The sequence below is a fragment of the Pongo pygmaeus genome, chromosome 5 (assembly GCF_028885625.2).
Source record: "Pongo pygmaeus isolate AG05252 chromosome 5, NHGRI_mPonPyg2-v2.0_pri, whole genome shotgun sequence".
Taxonomy (NCBI): domain Eukaryota; kingdom Metazoa; phylum Chordata; class Mammalia; order Primates; family Hominidae; genus Pongo; species Pongo pygmaeus.
In genome coordinates, this window is record NC_072378.2 from 96,621,875 (window position 1) to 96,637,817 (window position 15,943).

General features: G+C 40.4%; 1 protein-coding gene across 3 annotated transcripts in view; it reads left to right on the top strand.

Moving 5' to 3' along the window:
* The first annotated feature begins 14,419 nt into the window (after positions 1-14,419).
* KLHL32 (kelch like family member 32) overlaps positions 14,420-15,943 on the top strand; it is a 224,608-nt gene continuing 223,084 nt past the window's right edge. Inside the window, exon 1 of one of the 3 annotated variants that reach the window (XM_054490891.2) lies at positions 14,420-14,818. The gene's annotated coding sequence lies outside the window, so the exon portion shown is untranslated. The remainder of the gene's footprint in view (positions 14,819-15,943) is intronic. The other 2 variants (XM_054490897.2, XM_063666439.1) reach the window with 2 other exon arrangements.

A 15,943-nucleotide genomic window follows, 5' to 3' on the forward strand; every position in this document is an offset into this window, starting at 1 on the left:
CCCAGGGAAAAAGAATGAGAAAGATTCCAACAGAAGATAAAGCAAAAAAAAAAAAAAAAAAAAAATTAGACAAAATTTATCTGTCTCTGTGGCTGTGTCAGAGAGGACACACAAAGGGGAAGATCCAAGGATGTGTTTATATGATGGAGGAAAGAAGGGCTTGCTCCCTTGTTCATGAGAGAAAATAGTACTGCAGCATTGTGTATGAGCACTCTCATTTGTGTTTATTATTTTTACATTTTCAGTCTTCCCAACTATATGTGGAGCGGTATCATTAACACTCGCCTCCACATATCTACAGCACTTCATATCGTGATTTGCAAACTGTATATGCTTAATTGTACTTAATTTGCAAACTGTATATGCTTGTTGCTGAGAATAAAATACAAGTTTAAAATTTTTGTTGATTTTTAAAATCAATTGTATCTTAATGGAAGTTACTGAGTTACTCCTCAATTTCTGTTGCATTTCCACACATAATCCTTTAAGCCTTTTAGGTAAATCCTCAGTATTAATAAGAATATGATTTTAATCTGGATTACCATGAGGCAATTAGATTTGGCATGTAGTTTGTTGATAAAATAAGAGAACCATAAAAGTAGAAGCAGCACAAGCTTTGACACTCCAGGGAGTATTTTCCAGGATAATGAATTGCCAATTTTATTTTAAATACCATTATTTACCAAAATTATAGTTATATTCAGTATATATCATAAATTCTATGTGAATATGTATTGTAAAATGAACATAGTTAATTGTGTAAATAACGTAATAATACATATCTATATTTTAAGTATCTTTTTAAAACTGTACAACTAGTGCTTTGATATTCTGAATTAGTTTTCTAGGGTTGCTGTAAGAAAGTACCACAAACTGGGGGGTTTAAACAACAGAACTTTATTCTCTCACAGTTCTGGAGGCTGGGAGTTCAATATCCAGCTGCCAGGATGGCATAGTTCTGGTGTGGGCCCTCTTCTGAGTTGCTGACTGCAAATTCTCTTTGTATCTTCCACTTTCCTGATAGAAAATCTTGACGTCTCTTGTGAAGAAAAAGACTTCCGTGCACATACAGGCTACTGCATCCTGCGCTACCCTCAGTCCTGCAGCCTGACCCATTCTCCTTCCTGAGGGACCTAGAACCAACTCAAGCATTTTCAACTTCCGCCATGGTTCTCATTGGTTTTAGCTCTTTACAAACAATAAGCTTCTCAATCAGTTGTCTATTCTTTGACCTTTTATTCCACAGTTTTTTGCCCACCAGCATTTAACTGTGGTCAAATCTCCTCCAGTGCTGTCTCCTCTACCTTCTACCCTGAATCTCTTCTCCTGTCAAAGTCAAACTTCTTGAAAGAATTAATTCTTATTTTCACTTCCCTGCCTCCCATTTACTCCTCAGCCCAGGGCAAGTAGCTTTTGATTTCTACCACTTTAAAGAAAGTACTGCAAAGCACAACATAAAGCTCAAACTGCTAAATCCAATAAACATTTTCTTTGGTCTTTTTCTTACTTATTACTCAGCAGTATTTGACAAAATTGGCCATGCCCTTCTTTTTGAAATGTTCTTTTTCCATATATCTCCCTGGTCGGTCCTTCTTTTTTTTTTTTTTTTTTTTTTTTTTTTTTGTGGCTGCCACTCCTCCATTTGCCCCTTAAATACAGATTTCCTCCATGCTTTGTCCTAGGCTCTTGGCTCTCCTCACTCTGCACCCTCTCTCTGAGTAATCTCTTCCTGTTGCTGGCTTCAATTTCCATCTTATTTTGATGATTCCCAAATCTATCACTTCAGCCATCTGCTTTATAGACATGTCTTCCCAGAAGTCCTACAGGCCTTTCAGACGTAATGTTCTGAATCTGAACTCACCATCTTCCCCCCACAAACCTGCTCTTTCTCCTGTGTCCCTTAGCTCAGTGGTGGCCATCACCTCCTCCCTAGGTGTCCAAGGCAGAACACTGGCAGCATCCTCAACTCTTAATCCCTTCCCATTCCTGACTTTCATCTCCTTCCTGGATTTCACCCTCCTCACTGGCTTTCCTCCCTCTGCTCCCATACAGAGGCTGCAGTGGTGCTTTAAAGTAAGCCAACTTGCTCATCACCCTGATTAACAACCAAACAAATAAACCCTGCTTCTCAGTTTGTGTTTTCTCTGTAGCTTCCATATTTCATCACTCTCCCCTTGCATCTTTAGTCAATAAGTTTCCTCTTTTCCTAGCACCCATTGTGATTCTTCCTGTGTTGCTCCCTTTACTGGAATACTCGTTTCTCCATTATCCCTTAAAATGGCAAACTCCTACTCTCTCAGCTCTTCCCCTGGCTGTGAGACTTGGGATAAGTTAACTTAGCTATGCTTCAGTTTCCTCTTAAGTAAAATAGGGATAATACTAATAATATTTGCTCCATGAGTGTTAGAAAAACCAAATGAAAGAAAATATGCTTAGGACTTAAACTGAAACATACGAGGTACTCGATAAGTATTAGCTATTATTATTATTATTACTTATTGGACTCTGTTTATATGTCACTTTATCCAGGACTCCTTGCCTGACCTGGAAAATCTCAGTGAGGAGACCCTCCTAACTACTTCCGTGATCCAGTTCCTCTGCATTGTAATTGCTGCTTATTTGTCTGTCTGCTCCTCTCCCTACCACCTGCACACATGCCCTTCTCACCAAGGTAGCCTGTAAGCCCTGCGGGAGAAGGAACCATAACTATCAGTTTTACTGTGGTATTCATATTCCTAGGAGAAGCTCACAGTTTTTTGTTGTCTGAATGAATATAGATGCAAAATTATTTCAACGTTTGATTGCTCTGTTTCTGCTAAGTCACCACTTTCTGAACCAGCTCTGAAGTGCTTGAACTCTTATCAAGCATGGGATTTGTGGCTATGTATAATCTTGCTAAGATTAGAAAGGACTATTAATGAGGTATAGCCTTTTTGACAGTGCTGTCCAGTTTAGGTACATCATAACTCCAATTAGTCTTGGCAACACCTCAGCAACTAATAAACTGAATTCTGCATATCCTACTTGACAGCAGAAGCTAGTTAGACAAATTATGGTCTATCTTGTATTGGCATTTGTCTGGGAGACCCAGACTAACTGCAATAACCAATCACTGCCTTTGAAACGTAATGTAGGTCCCAGCTTGACTGTTAGCAGCACTTACTTTAAATTGATACATACCCAGTGGTTTGCTGGCACATGTTTAATACCTGGCTCTCAGGGGAAAAGCCCTAATTTTGGTGTTTGCTCATTTTCATGGTGTAAACAGTCCTACCTTGACTGATGTCAATGTGACATTGCCTAATTCCTGAAATTTTACCAATAACTTTTTGCATGTGGTGCAAGAAGGCTCCAGCACACTGCAGTCTAGATGGGTCAGTAGGGAGACTAGGTGAGCTTTACTTTCATGAATAAGAAATTATCTTAAGAACATGAGAGTTAACTTTTCATAGTTGGAGAAAAATTTTGAAACAAAGTAATGATTCTGAGAGTGGCCTGGATCAGAATATTGCCAGGCTTTCCCTTAACATATGTGCACCTCAATAACTAGGGCTCTCCTCCTGCAGGCCAGGCTGGCACTGTCCCCTCCATCATGGGGAAAGGGAGTGGTAATGTCCATGTCCTAATTCTTGAAGTCTATGGATAGATTATATTACCTGACGAAGGAGAATTAAGACTGCAGATGGAATTAATGTTGTAAATCAGCTGGCTTTAAAGTAGAGAGGTTATCCTGGATTATCCAGGGGACTCAATGTAATGAGAAGCGTCCTTAAAAGTGGAAGAGAGAGGCAGAAAAGGGAGAACAGATAAATGGCAGCATGAGAAGGATTTAGCCTAATGATCCTGGCTTTGAAGAAAGGGGGGGAACCTACAAGCAAAAAAGGGTGGATGACCTCTAGAAGCTGGCAGAGAGGCACAGAAATAGTGTCGCTAGAGCCATCCCAAAGAAACTGAGCCTGGCTGACATCCTGATATTAGCCCAGTGAGACCCATGCTAGATTTCTAACCTACAGAACTGTAATATAATACATTTGTATTTGTCTTGTTTTGAGCCTCTGTATTTGAGATAACTTGTTATGACAGGAAACTAATACAACATGGTATCACTGTTGATCACTACCAAAAATCCTCTGTACTTGTTAAGTCCTTGCTTAAGTTTGACTTTTTATCTAGTGGGCTCCAAATTATTGGCTCTGCAGCCTTAACTGTAATTCTGCTTCTGGTCCTTTGGTCTTAGTAATTGCATTTGATGTTGCTAGCATTTGAAATGTGGCTTTACCAAATAGATTATGCTTTGTCTACCTCCCTGCACTATTGCCCTTTTAGCAGATCCCCAGACAAGTCACCCTTCATTGTCATGAGGGAGAAGGGGTTTAGCTGGGCATAGCCTCAACACTGCTCCTCTCCTTTCCATTTCCATGGCCCTCACTGTATCCCATGTTCCCAGCACTTACATCCTGGACAATTTCTTTTTCTTTTATTTTTTTTTTAGAGACAGGGTCTCATTATGTTGCCCAGGCTGGAGTGCAGTGGCTATTTATAGATGCAATCCCACAACTGATCAGCATGGGAGTTTTTACCTGCTCCATTTCTGACCTGGGCTGGTTCACCCCTCCTAGGCAACCTGCTGGTTCCCTGTTCCCAGGAGGTGACCATATTGATGCTGAACTTAGTGCAGACACCCGATCAGCATAGCACACTACAGCCCAGAACCCCTGGGCTGAAGCCATCCTCCCACCTCAGTCTCCGAGTAGCTAGGACTATAGGCACGGACCATTGCGCCCGGCAATCCTGGACAATTTCAATGACCCTTCCTCCAACCCATTAAGAAGGTCAACCCTCCTAAAAAGAAACAACAAGTGTCACTTGTGCCTCCTGACTTAAGTACGAACACTTTGGATTAGCATTTATAACTTCCCATTATTTTGCCCCAACTTTTTCTGAAGGTATTTCTCCAAATTCTTCTACTGAAATTTATAATTTAATCTCAATGGTACCTACAGCTGTTTTGTATCTTCCTGCTTCTTAACTCATATCCACTCACTACCCATCATCCAACAAATATTTACTGAGTGGTTGCTGTTTTCTAATAGCTGTTCTGGGCATGGTGAAAGGCACAAAAAAAGATAAGACCCTCCAAATGGGCAAGATAATAGCTATGCTATTGCAGATCTCACAACCTAATGAAAGACACATATGAACACAAAATTTCAGTAAAATATGGCAACAGATGATAGCAACACAAGCCACGTGCCCGAGAGCTCAGTGGAAGGAATGGTGTGGCTGTCTTCTTTGTGATTCCCTCCCCAACTTAGAAGCAGCTCTGAGTTAGAGGAAAGAGCACTGATCTTGGGAGATAAAAAGCTGGATTTCAGCCAATTAATTTCTGCAATTAATTTCTTGGCAAATTCAATAAATTGATAAGGTTGTATCCATGAAGCAAAAAAAAAAAAGGGATGGATAATACTCATAGAATTGTATTAAGAGTGACAATTAATAATGCTCTGTAATTGGAAAAGTACTATGTATATATGATTCCATGTTTACCTATGAAAAAGGTCAGAATATGCCACCCCAAAATATGCCACTTTGGCATAAGGATTATTTTGAGCTTAAGGCAATTAAAAGCAGAAAACACGGAAAAAGCTCTTTGCCCTCCCCCATCGGCTTAAAAGCAGGACATAAATTTCCCTTTATAAAGGTGCTCCCCTTTCCTTTCCCAAAAAAGAAAGAGATCAACCATTATCATTAGAGACAGAAAGTGTTAAAACAAAAACTTCAGCTGAATTAAATTAAAAGGAGTTTAATTGAGCAATGAATGATTCACAAATTGGGCAGCCGCCAGAATCACAGCAGATTCAGAGAGACTCCAGAGGTGCCTTGTGGTCAGAACAAATTTATAGACAAAAAGGTAGAGGGACATACAGGAATCGGAAGTGAGATACAGAAACAGCTGGATTGGTTACAGGTTGGCAGTTGCCTTATTTGAACACAGTTTAAACACTCGGCAGTGTATGAGTGGTTGAAATATGGCTGCTAGGATTGGCCAAGACTCAGCTATTGTTATAGGCACATACTCCTAAGTTAGGTTTTCAATCTTGTCTACCTATTAAGTTAGGTCACAGTTCATCCACAAGGACTCAAATATAGAAGTACAGAGTCTTTCTCAGGACGTATTTAGTTTGCTTTAACAAAAGTCAGCACCAAGATGAGTCTGTAGGAACAAACCTCACTAAAGCAACCCTTACTTTCCATTAGTTTCCCTTGCATATTACCATCCCACAATTTACTGTCTCTTGAAGCTCAAACCTATTTTCCTTTGTCTTGTCACTTTCCTGTAATTTATCACCCTCTGTTAAAATGGTACATGAGTCCTTGGGTCAAACTGCTTAATTGGTTCTTCCATTCTTTTCTATGAAGGCCTCTGTGCACATAAAAATTAGAATATTAACACAAAAATTTTTGTATGTCTTTTCTCCTGTTAATCTGTATTTTGTCTATTCAATTCAAAGGCCCCAGTGAAAACATGAGAGAATAGAAGAAATATTTTTTTCCTCCTCTACACTTATTTAACTAAAACATATGATTTATGACCCAGATTATATACTATTTATTCTTTCCTTCCTATACATGTTTATAGTGCTATTTTTTTGGTGCTCATCATAAAGGAACTGTTTTTCCATCTAAAAATTATGTGTGGTGAAATATAATCAACCTACAGAAAAATGCATAAAACACAAATATGCAACCTAATAAACTACTGTAACAGGAACAACCCTGAACCCTTTCTAGAGTCAAAAACATAACAACCACCTTAGGAGAACCCTATGTACACTTCATATAAGCACTTTTCACATGCTGTTTTATCTGCCTTATTAAATTGCAAGGATTTTGAAGACTGGCATATTAGCCAAGATTCTTATGTTGGAAATGATAAAACCCAAATTAACCAAACTTAAAAAGAAAATGAGAAATTTATTGCACACAAAATTAAATGCTGGGAAGTATGCAGTGGAGCTGGACTTAGGATAACCTAGGATGCAAGCACTATCACTTCCTCCCTGTCACTTCCTCTTTTCTCCTGGCTTTCCATCCTCCCTGCTTCTCTCTGCCTGATATCCTCACTGTCACAAAATGGTTCCCCTGGAGACTCATACCCTGTAGTCCTCAGACCAGAAAAGAGATTCTCTTTACTCAGCTTGAGTTTAGAAGTAAAACATCCTGGCAAAGGTCTGTTGTCTGACCTGAGGTCCATGCCCCAATCTGTTATCAGAAGGAGGATGAGCTCAGAGAGAGATGCTGGCAACAGAAAACAACAGCTATGACAGAGGCACCATTTCTTGTTCAATACCCCAAATGATCATTACAATCTTCACAGAGGAGGCAATCCTATCATTAATATTGTAAGGGTCCCAGCAGGAACTTCAACTGGGCCTCCTCTGGTATTCAGGCATGTTTGGGTTTATCAGGAAGACTGCTGAGTGTGGTTCTCTGTGTGCCAGGGATCAATTCCTGTGACGGGCTTAAGAGACTTCAGGGAAAAGAACATCATCCTAAGTGAAGTCAGAGACGAAGAGCATCTTTAGTGTAAGAACATCAAAGGACTGGTGACTTCTCAGGACAGAACATGTTTGTTACTCAGATTGTCCCCTAAGCTACCTCTCTGAGACTGAGGTCTGTGCCTAGAAAAGAGTTTCTAACAGTTGGGGTCAGATAATTCGTTGTTGCAGGGGCTGTCCCGTACATTGTAGGATGTTTAGCAGCTTCCCTGGATTGACCCTCTAGATGCCAATAGCATTCTTATTTTCTAGGCATGCAAAACAGTAATGACTTCAGACATTATGTCCCCTGAGGGACAAAATCACTTTTTCTTGAGAACCACTGGCCTAGAAGGAAGAAGCTATAAAAAGGAGGAAAAGAAGTAAATAAAAACAGAAAGAGCTGCTGTCCAAGGCAGCCATGTAGTCTCACTCGCAATATCTACAAAGGGCCATTTCTTGTGCTGGCAAGGATGCGTAGGGTGAGTTAACAGAGCTCATAGGTAAAATACCTTTGAGAGAACTTGAAATAAAATTTGAGGAAGCCAGGGATGCTAGTTTCTGTTAATCAGACAGACTAAAGCTGGAGAAATATTTTTGTGTTATTTTTGACAGTTCTTATAACCTATTTTTACCTTCAGGCTGATATGGCTTGGGAAACATTAGTTAAATTTGAACGAATGGATGATTTTAATGAATGAGGTTAACAATTTTTTTTTTCTTAATGGCATGCTTAAATTCACACATTACTACTGTGGGGTTAGAATTTTAGAAGTGTCAGGTACATTAATCTACATTATACTACTGTAAAATAGTGATGAACTTTCTGTGAAAATTGATCCCACACAAAGTTCTAAGATTAGAAACTAAAAATTTGATGTATCACCAAGTGTTCAATTTAAATTCCATAATAAGTGGCCTAAACATGAAAGAAAATTTTCAAAATAGGCTACTGTGAGACATCTTCACATTCAGTGGGTTACTCATCAGTTTTTAAAAGAGAATTTATATCTTTAAAACTTGCATTAATTTGTTTTAAAATACCAATTCTGATTCCACTGGAAATGTGTTTTGAAGCAGTAATGGGGCAGGAGAGGATATAATAAAAGAAAATATTAAAAGGAAATAATAAAATTCCTCAATTAAGTCTACTTTTAAAAGATGGAAAAAATGAAGAGCCATCTCTCCGCCTGTGCAGTATAGCATCCCTTTCCCCAATGGAGGTAAGAGAACTTCACTCTTCCTTGGGGGAAGTCCTCTTTCCCCATTTCACATATCCTGTCCTCCCCACCTCTCTTCTCCCTATCTCGGCACAGTGAGAGGTTCATGACCTAGACTTGACCAATTAGATTCTCCTGGGAATTTGGATCTTGGATGGGGTGGAGTTATTTGGGTTCCTGGCTTTACTAAAAGCTTGGATATTCAGGTTTTCCCTCCCAGTACCTCAATTCTATGAGCCACCAGTATCCTTCCAATTAAGTATCTTCTTCACTTTATTTCCAGTAAAGTAATGAGGTTATCAATAATCAATTTCATTTGCTTAAAACAGAAGCAAAGAACTGTAACTAATACAGGAAACTCTGATTTAAAAGTATTGTGACTTATTTGTCACTATGATTGAAGAGAACGGGAACGGGTCAGGAAAGAAAATGGAATTAGAACTGAAAGGTAGATTTCTTGAGTCTATGCTGACGAAACATTGAAATGTGTTGATAGGAAATATCTATTCATATGTGTTTCATTTGTTTGTTTTTTAATCTTCTACCAGGTTTATATATAGGTGAAGTTATGTAGTTTCCAATTTTGCTTGATTAATTTTAGGATTCCTACAATATTTAAGCAATTCTTTTTTCTGATTGTGATGCTTATTATTTTCCGATAATGCAATTAAAAGTGTTATAATAGCCACTTTTATAAATTGATTCTAAAAAGTAATGCTTTTAATGTACGAATGCATTTTAATATAAATATTATTCATGCTTATCATAAAAATAATAAACAGTACAGAAAGGTAGAAAATGAAAAATAAAAGAGCCACATCATCCCCCTTTTCAGAGAAAATCAAGTTTCTTACTTAACGTATTTCTAGATATAACTGATATGCCTTTGGTTCCTGGTGTTTTCTCGTACTTGGGCTCTTGCCCATTCAACCAAGTAGGCATTTTATAAAACTTGCCTCAGTGGAGGGATAACATTAGAGACCATAGGTTAAGAAAACCAATCAACCAACCAAATTTGCTTCTTGATGTAATGAGTTTCAAAAGGCTGGTCCTCAGTGGAAAGGCAGGGTCTATTTACACAGGAACAGAAAGAGTTTCAGGGAAAAAACACGATGAGGAAGAGTGAATCTTGCTAACTGGAAGGACTGGATAGGCTTCCCTGGGCTGGGATGATGGGAAGATCATGACTACTCAGTAAGGGAACATGGTCCTTTGGGTCAGGGAAAGGGGCCTGGTCAAGGAAAATCCTTGGAGAGCAGAGTTGGCATCACAGACACCATCCTCTAACACTATGAGCACTGCTGGTCACCTCCAGGACCTGTTGGCACTGAGTCTTCATTCAGCTAAGACCTATACAACTGTTAGTTTTCCTTTCCATGGCGTCCCACCTTCCAAAATCCAGGAGGAGAGAATATGTGCCCTAAGAGGGGCCTATCCTGACCTTTTGATGGCCTAGGACATGTGTGAGTTCCCCAGGTTAGAGAGTGACACAGAGCATCGATGGTACTGAGGTGACATGGAAGGTCCAGCACCTTGATGTGTATGGCACTGAATAGAGCCAGCTTCAGATTCACCCCTCTCCTCCTGAGCCAATAAAATGGAAAAACACACACAATTACACACACACACACACACATCTCCCTCCTTCTCTTCCTCTACTTTTACACAAACTACATCACATTATACCTATTGATCTTCCATTTGCATTTTTCACTTAGTGATATAGCTTTGATATCAGTCTGCAAGGATCTAATCTGTTTTTTAAATGGCTACTTGGTATCTTCATAATTTGACTGGTCCCCAAATGATGGACCTTTAGTTCCCTCTGTCCCTGTCTCTCTTCTCCCTTCTCCCTCCCCTTTTCTCTCTCAAATATTACCAAGCTATCATGAGTATCCTTTCACATAAGTCTTTGAACTTTTGTTTGAGGTAACCCTAGGATGAATTCTTAGAATTGGAATTACTGGACCAAAAAGTATGAGCTTTTAAGAAAAAAATAATGAATGTAAATATTGACAAGTTGTTTTCCAAAATATTTGTTTTGACTTGCATTCTCATAAGCTCTTCTTTACCCATATTCTCTGTAGCACTAGGTATTATAATCTTTTTATAATCTTTGCCAATCTGATACATGAAAATTACAATTTATTTTTAAATCTGCCTTATCTTAATGATGACTAAGAATCCTCTTTATATTTTGTTGAACCTATTTAATTGTGTAATTACAATATTCTTTCTTACAGGTAGAGGCTATTTTCTATTCAGCACTGTAAATTTTTACAAAGCTCCCATCATGTGTCTAGTTGATTATGTTGAATTAGACTGAAAACAACAACACTATTTGATATCAGAGAATGTGGCAGAGAAAATGTAAACATGAAATATTTTAACAGTAAAAAGTTTCCTGTGGCACTAGTTTTGAGTTACACTGGCACTGGCTCCTGATGAATAGGACGAATTAGCTACAAAATGTACGCATAGGTAATTGAGTAAAGTGAAGTGTTAGCTAGAGTTGTTTTGTGTTATCCACTTGAAAACTAGAGAACATCAGCCAAAAATCAATTTTGGTTTTGGCATAATTAATGCTGATCTGTTCTCTCGAGTAGTACAGTAATTAGAAATATGGCTCAGTGATTCCTTAATGTCACTACTGGTTTGTGACAGAAAACCACGACACTGGCATCAAGAATGACAATTTCCTCCTTGCTTCAGGAGGAGGCAGCTATCAGGAATTGAACAAAGAACTATGACATAGCTCTCTTTCATGATGTAGTTTTAGCTAGAAATCTGATCTGTCTAGAGACAGTTTCAAATCTGATTCTCCCAGAGCTGTTAGAATACAGACTTTATAAAAACTCACAGCACTAGATTTATGCTACCCTCCTATATCTTGGCTCATGGAGAAGCTGATGATAGATGAAAAAAATGCTGCAGAAACTTGTGTTCCAAGATGCTTACCAAAGTATATTAAGAGGCAAGCTGAAAAAAACAAAAAAGTGTTACCTACTCAACCAAACTCTAGAATACTTGTTTAAGAAAGTGAAAGAGGTTTCTTTCGTGTAAGACCTCAGTTTAAAATACCAATGTGACATGAACCTAGTTTTCAGTGTTTCCCCAACTCATTTGACTTGGCACCCAATTTCCTATAGTAAATGTAAGCTATTTTCCAGCCACCCAGTGTCCACTCTTCTTTTTATATCTAGTGGGGCTATGAGCAGGGGTCCCACACTACCACAACTGAGGGACAGGCCAATGCTCCAGGCTAAGACAACTGGAAGCTGCAGACTACAACTGGGAGTACAAAGGGCAATCAATTGGGGCTCACCCATTTAGCAATGGAAGACACCATCTCATAACATTCCTGTCCTGACATTAGCCTGTTGTCACTGCTTCTGTGCCCTTTGGGGTTATCCTGCTGGCTTTCTATCCTGGGTATCTAGCTAGGCTTCTCATCAATTCTTAGAGCTCCTGATATCCTTCTATTAAGTTCCTTCTTGCCTAAATTGGGCAGAGAGTTTTCACTTGCAACCAAAGACTCACACTTCAAAAAAAAAAAAAAATCTTCTTCAGCTCATCCCTCATAACATCACTAGATTGAAACAGGAACAATGTATATTTATTGACAACTAAAAGACCTACGTGGATTATACCACCTAACACATTCTAGGAGCTCAAAAAATTGCTGAACAAATAATAAGTATTCCAAAAAACAGCTTTTGGGAAGTATTATTTTAAGTCATTTTCTTAATAAGGAGAAAGACTATATATAATGGTACCTAAGAGAGTAATGGTGCCTAATACCTAGTTGCTCCTCTAGGAGTGGAGTAAACTGCAAAATATGTTTGTGTTGAATTTTGGTGGCTATTGAATAAACTAGTGTCTCTTATTTTAGAGAAATAAAATACTTAAGACAAAATATAAACTTTAAATCAATACTAAGGAGCCATTTAAGAAAAACTTGCCCTCTCTGAACTAGACATTTTACTAGGCATTTACCATTTAAACCTCAACGCCATGTGTCAATGAACAATATTTAGTGAGCCGATACTATGTGGCAGACATTGTGCTAGGGCCAGGAGATACCATGACACACTCAGCTTGGGAAGTAAGAGACTCTTCCATAGTCACACAGATGGTGAGTTGGTGGTGTAAATATTCTTTTCCTGTGTAAATGCAATTATAGTCTTTGCTCTATTTAATTATATTAAATAAATAGCTGCTATTTATTCTACACAAACAGGTAATCCAATCAATATAGATGGGCTTAAAATTTTAAGTATTCTCACTTTAGTGACAAACACCTTGGGAATCTTAAAGGAGTGTTTTATTTATTGATACCAGTCACTCAATATTTTTGGTTCAAAGACGCTTTCATATTCGATTTTCTGATAGAAGACAACGCAGTGAAAACTATCAAGTTGCTTATGAAAAATTCTTAGGATGACACTGCACCTAATGTTTGTAGTCAGTTGTTTGTCATTCTTTCCCCTGTCCTATGCTGTGTCCAGGACTGCTAGATAAGTAGGTATCCAGCATCCTAACGTCCAAATACCAAAACCATGAAAATGAAGCACTACAAGCCAGACAGATAACCCCCAGAGGGAGCAAACGAATAAACCCCCAAATCCTGTGGATCTAGAAGTAGAAAATAATCGCTGAACCACTGATTTGAGACCAACGCGAACATTAAGGACACCTCAAAATAGATCAGGGCACTGTTCCTAGCCCAACTCTGTGGCAGAACATAAACCTGCAAGAAATAGGATTAACATACTATCTTTGCAGTAAGTTAAATCCTGAACTTCTACAAAATACAGTTTACTCCAATTTAGTTACATTCTTCCTGCTTCTAGTGTCTTACCTCCACGTTGGACTAAGGTTTTCAATTCGGTGGTGGAATACTTACCTATTAAAATTACTCACTTTGCTTTAGTGTGAGTTTCTCAGCATGTTTTACACAGGAGTGACCTGAATGACTCGCAAGTGGCACTAGAGTGTGCCAGGCCCTGGAATTTAATGGTATGGTTCTGTGGTTGTTGTCTGTTTGCGGTTTTATTGCTGAATTAGTAGTAACCACAGTAATCACACCCTTTCTCATTTCTCAGGCTTGGGGATTTCGTCCTCCTCTAGGGGGTTGGTTCCCCTGTCGTTTCTTAAAGTTACTGTGAATTTGTTCTGGACAGTACCATAGAGTGTATTATCCTAAGGGGGACCACTGTAGGGCCGCTAGGACTGGAGGCAACTTGAACTTCACAAGTTAGCAGAGCAAGGACTCCCTGGCACACCGAGCCACGGGGTCTGTTCGCTCAGGTTGCCCGCCAGCCCTGGGAAAGGAGTCTGGGGGCGAGCAGCCTGGGTTCCCGGGTCTCAGTCGCCGCAGTGGTGGCTACAGACTGCGCATGTGACCCAGGGGCCGGCGACGCAGGTGCCGGAGAGCGAGGAGGAGGGTGGCGTGGAGGAGGGGACTTCCGGGACTGGCGGACCTGCGCTGGCAGCTCGCCGACGGCGGGGGCGGGGGCTGCGGGGGCGGGGGCGGCGGGGGAGCGAGCGCGCTGGTGGCGGGCGGCGGCGTTGCGCGCGGGGTCGGAGAGGATGTGCGCGGGATCGCAGGGGAGGGGGAGGGGGAGCGAGCGCGCGGGCTCGCTGGAGGCGGGAGGGGGCGGAGCCCTGTGGCGTCTGAACCCGCCCCGGGGGTGCCAAGGTGCGTCTCCAATCTGACGCGACCGCCTGGGGCGGAGTCAGCGGGACGTGCCACCTGCAGTGCTGGCTAGGGCTTTTTATTTACTAGGGAGCAGTTTCCCCGCGCGACAGTTCGGGAGCGCGCAGGCACTCGCGCGCACACACATGCACGCAGGCACACACACACACACTTTCGCACACACAAACACGCTAGGACGCTCGTCTTCGCTACTGCATCCCCGAACCAGCAGAGCGAAGCTACTGCGGGTTCTCTTAACCTCAGCATCGTGGGGCGAAGCAGAGCCATTGTGCATCAAGGAGAGGCCGGTGCCTGCGCTGCCGTCTCTGGCACCTAATCCAGCAGACCGCTCACCCCATCGGGTAAGCCAGTCTCTCTCCTTGTAACCTGTTCTGCAGACCCGAGGAAGAGGGTGGGAGGCTGCTGGTACGCCAAGTGGGGGCAGACCCGAAGTTGACATTTCAGGGGCTTGCAGCCCATGCAGCCTCTGCCCGTGTCGTCTAACGGGAGCAGCCACTACTCAGGTTACTTATGCTGCCAGCCCTGGAGTCGCTCTCCCTTTCTTCCCTCCCCCCGAGCCCAATATGTACTGTGCTCCTTGGTTGCCAAGGAGACTTGCTTAAACATCAGCCCTGGGACATCTATTGAAAGAACTGGTTTCTTAAATGATGCCGTTAATTATTTTGATATTTAAAATAAAATATACACTGAGGACCTTGTCGTAATTTGGCATTTGTTAATCTGTATTCAGGTGGCGGTTTCATTCAACTTCAAGAAAAGCCGTAATTGCACTATATGGTATGCTTTAAAAAGGATTCGTCAGATGAATTTTTCAACGGATTGTGTCTTGAATCATAATTTACTCCCATTTTGGTGATCTTATAAAGAAAGCTGACTCCAGTTTAGATCCCTTCTTCCCCTCTATTTCCAGTTTTATTTTGCAGTTCACTTAGTTGTGATTATTTTAAATTAAAAGCAGATGATTTAATTGTAGTTCCCCACACAAGGATGAGCTTCTATTCTAAATTGACCAGAACAGGAATACATGTTTGTGAATTTGTAACGTAAGAAGGTAGCATTCATGACATACATCTTTGCTAGCATTTTTATATCCCCTGCATCAGTATTGAAGCGCAGTTTTTGCACCTCTGCTCATTTCTGAGAAGATTCTGTTTTTTTTTAATCTCTTATTGATTATTTTTAGGTCTGTCTATCTCTATACACATATAGAGATAGATATAAAATGTGTGCCATGGCTTACTAGAGCTTATATGAAAGTGCAGTTGTTTTTGTTTTTTGTTTTTTTTTTCTGATGGGACTGGGTCCTCTACTGGAACACTGATAGGCCAATGGAAGAGGTCAGCCTAATACCTGGGCTGTCAGTTTTGTTTTGTTTTGAGGTTTCAGGTGTCTATTGGGTGAACTTGTAACATAGTACTTGAAGGCATCAGCAATCCAGTAATTACACTTTGCACGAATTTCATGCC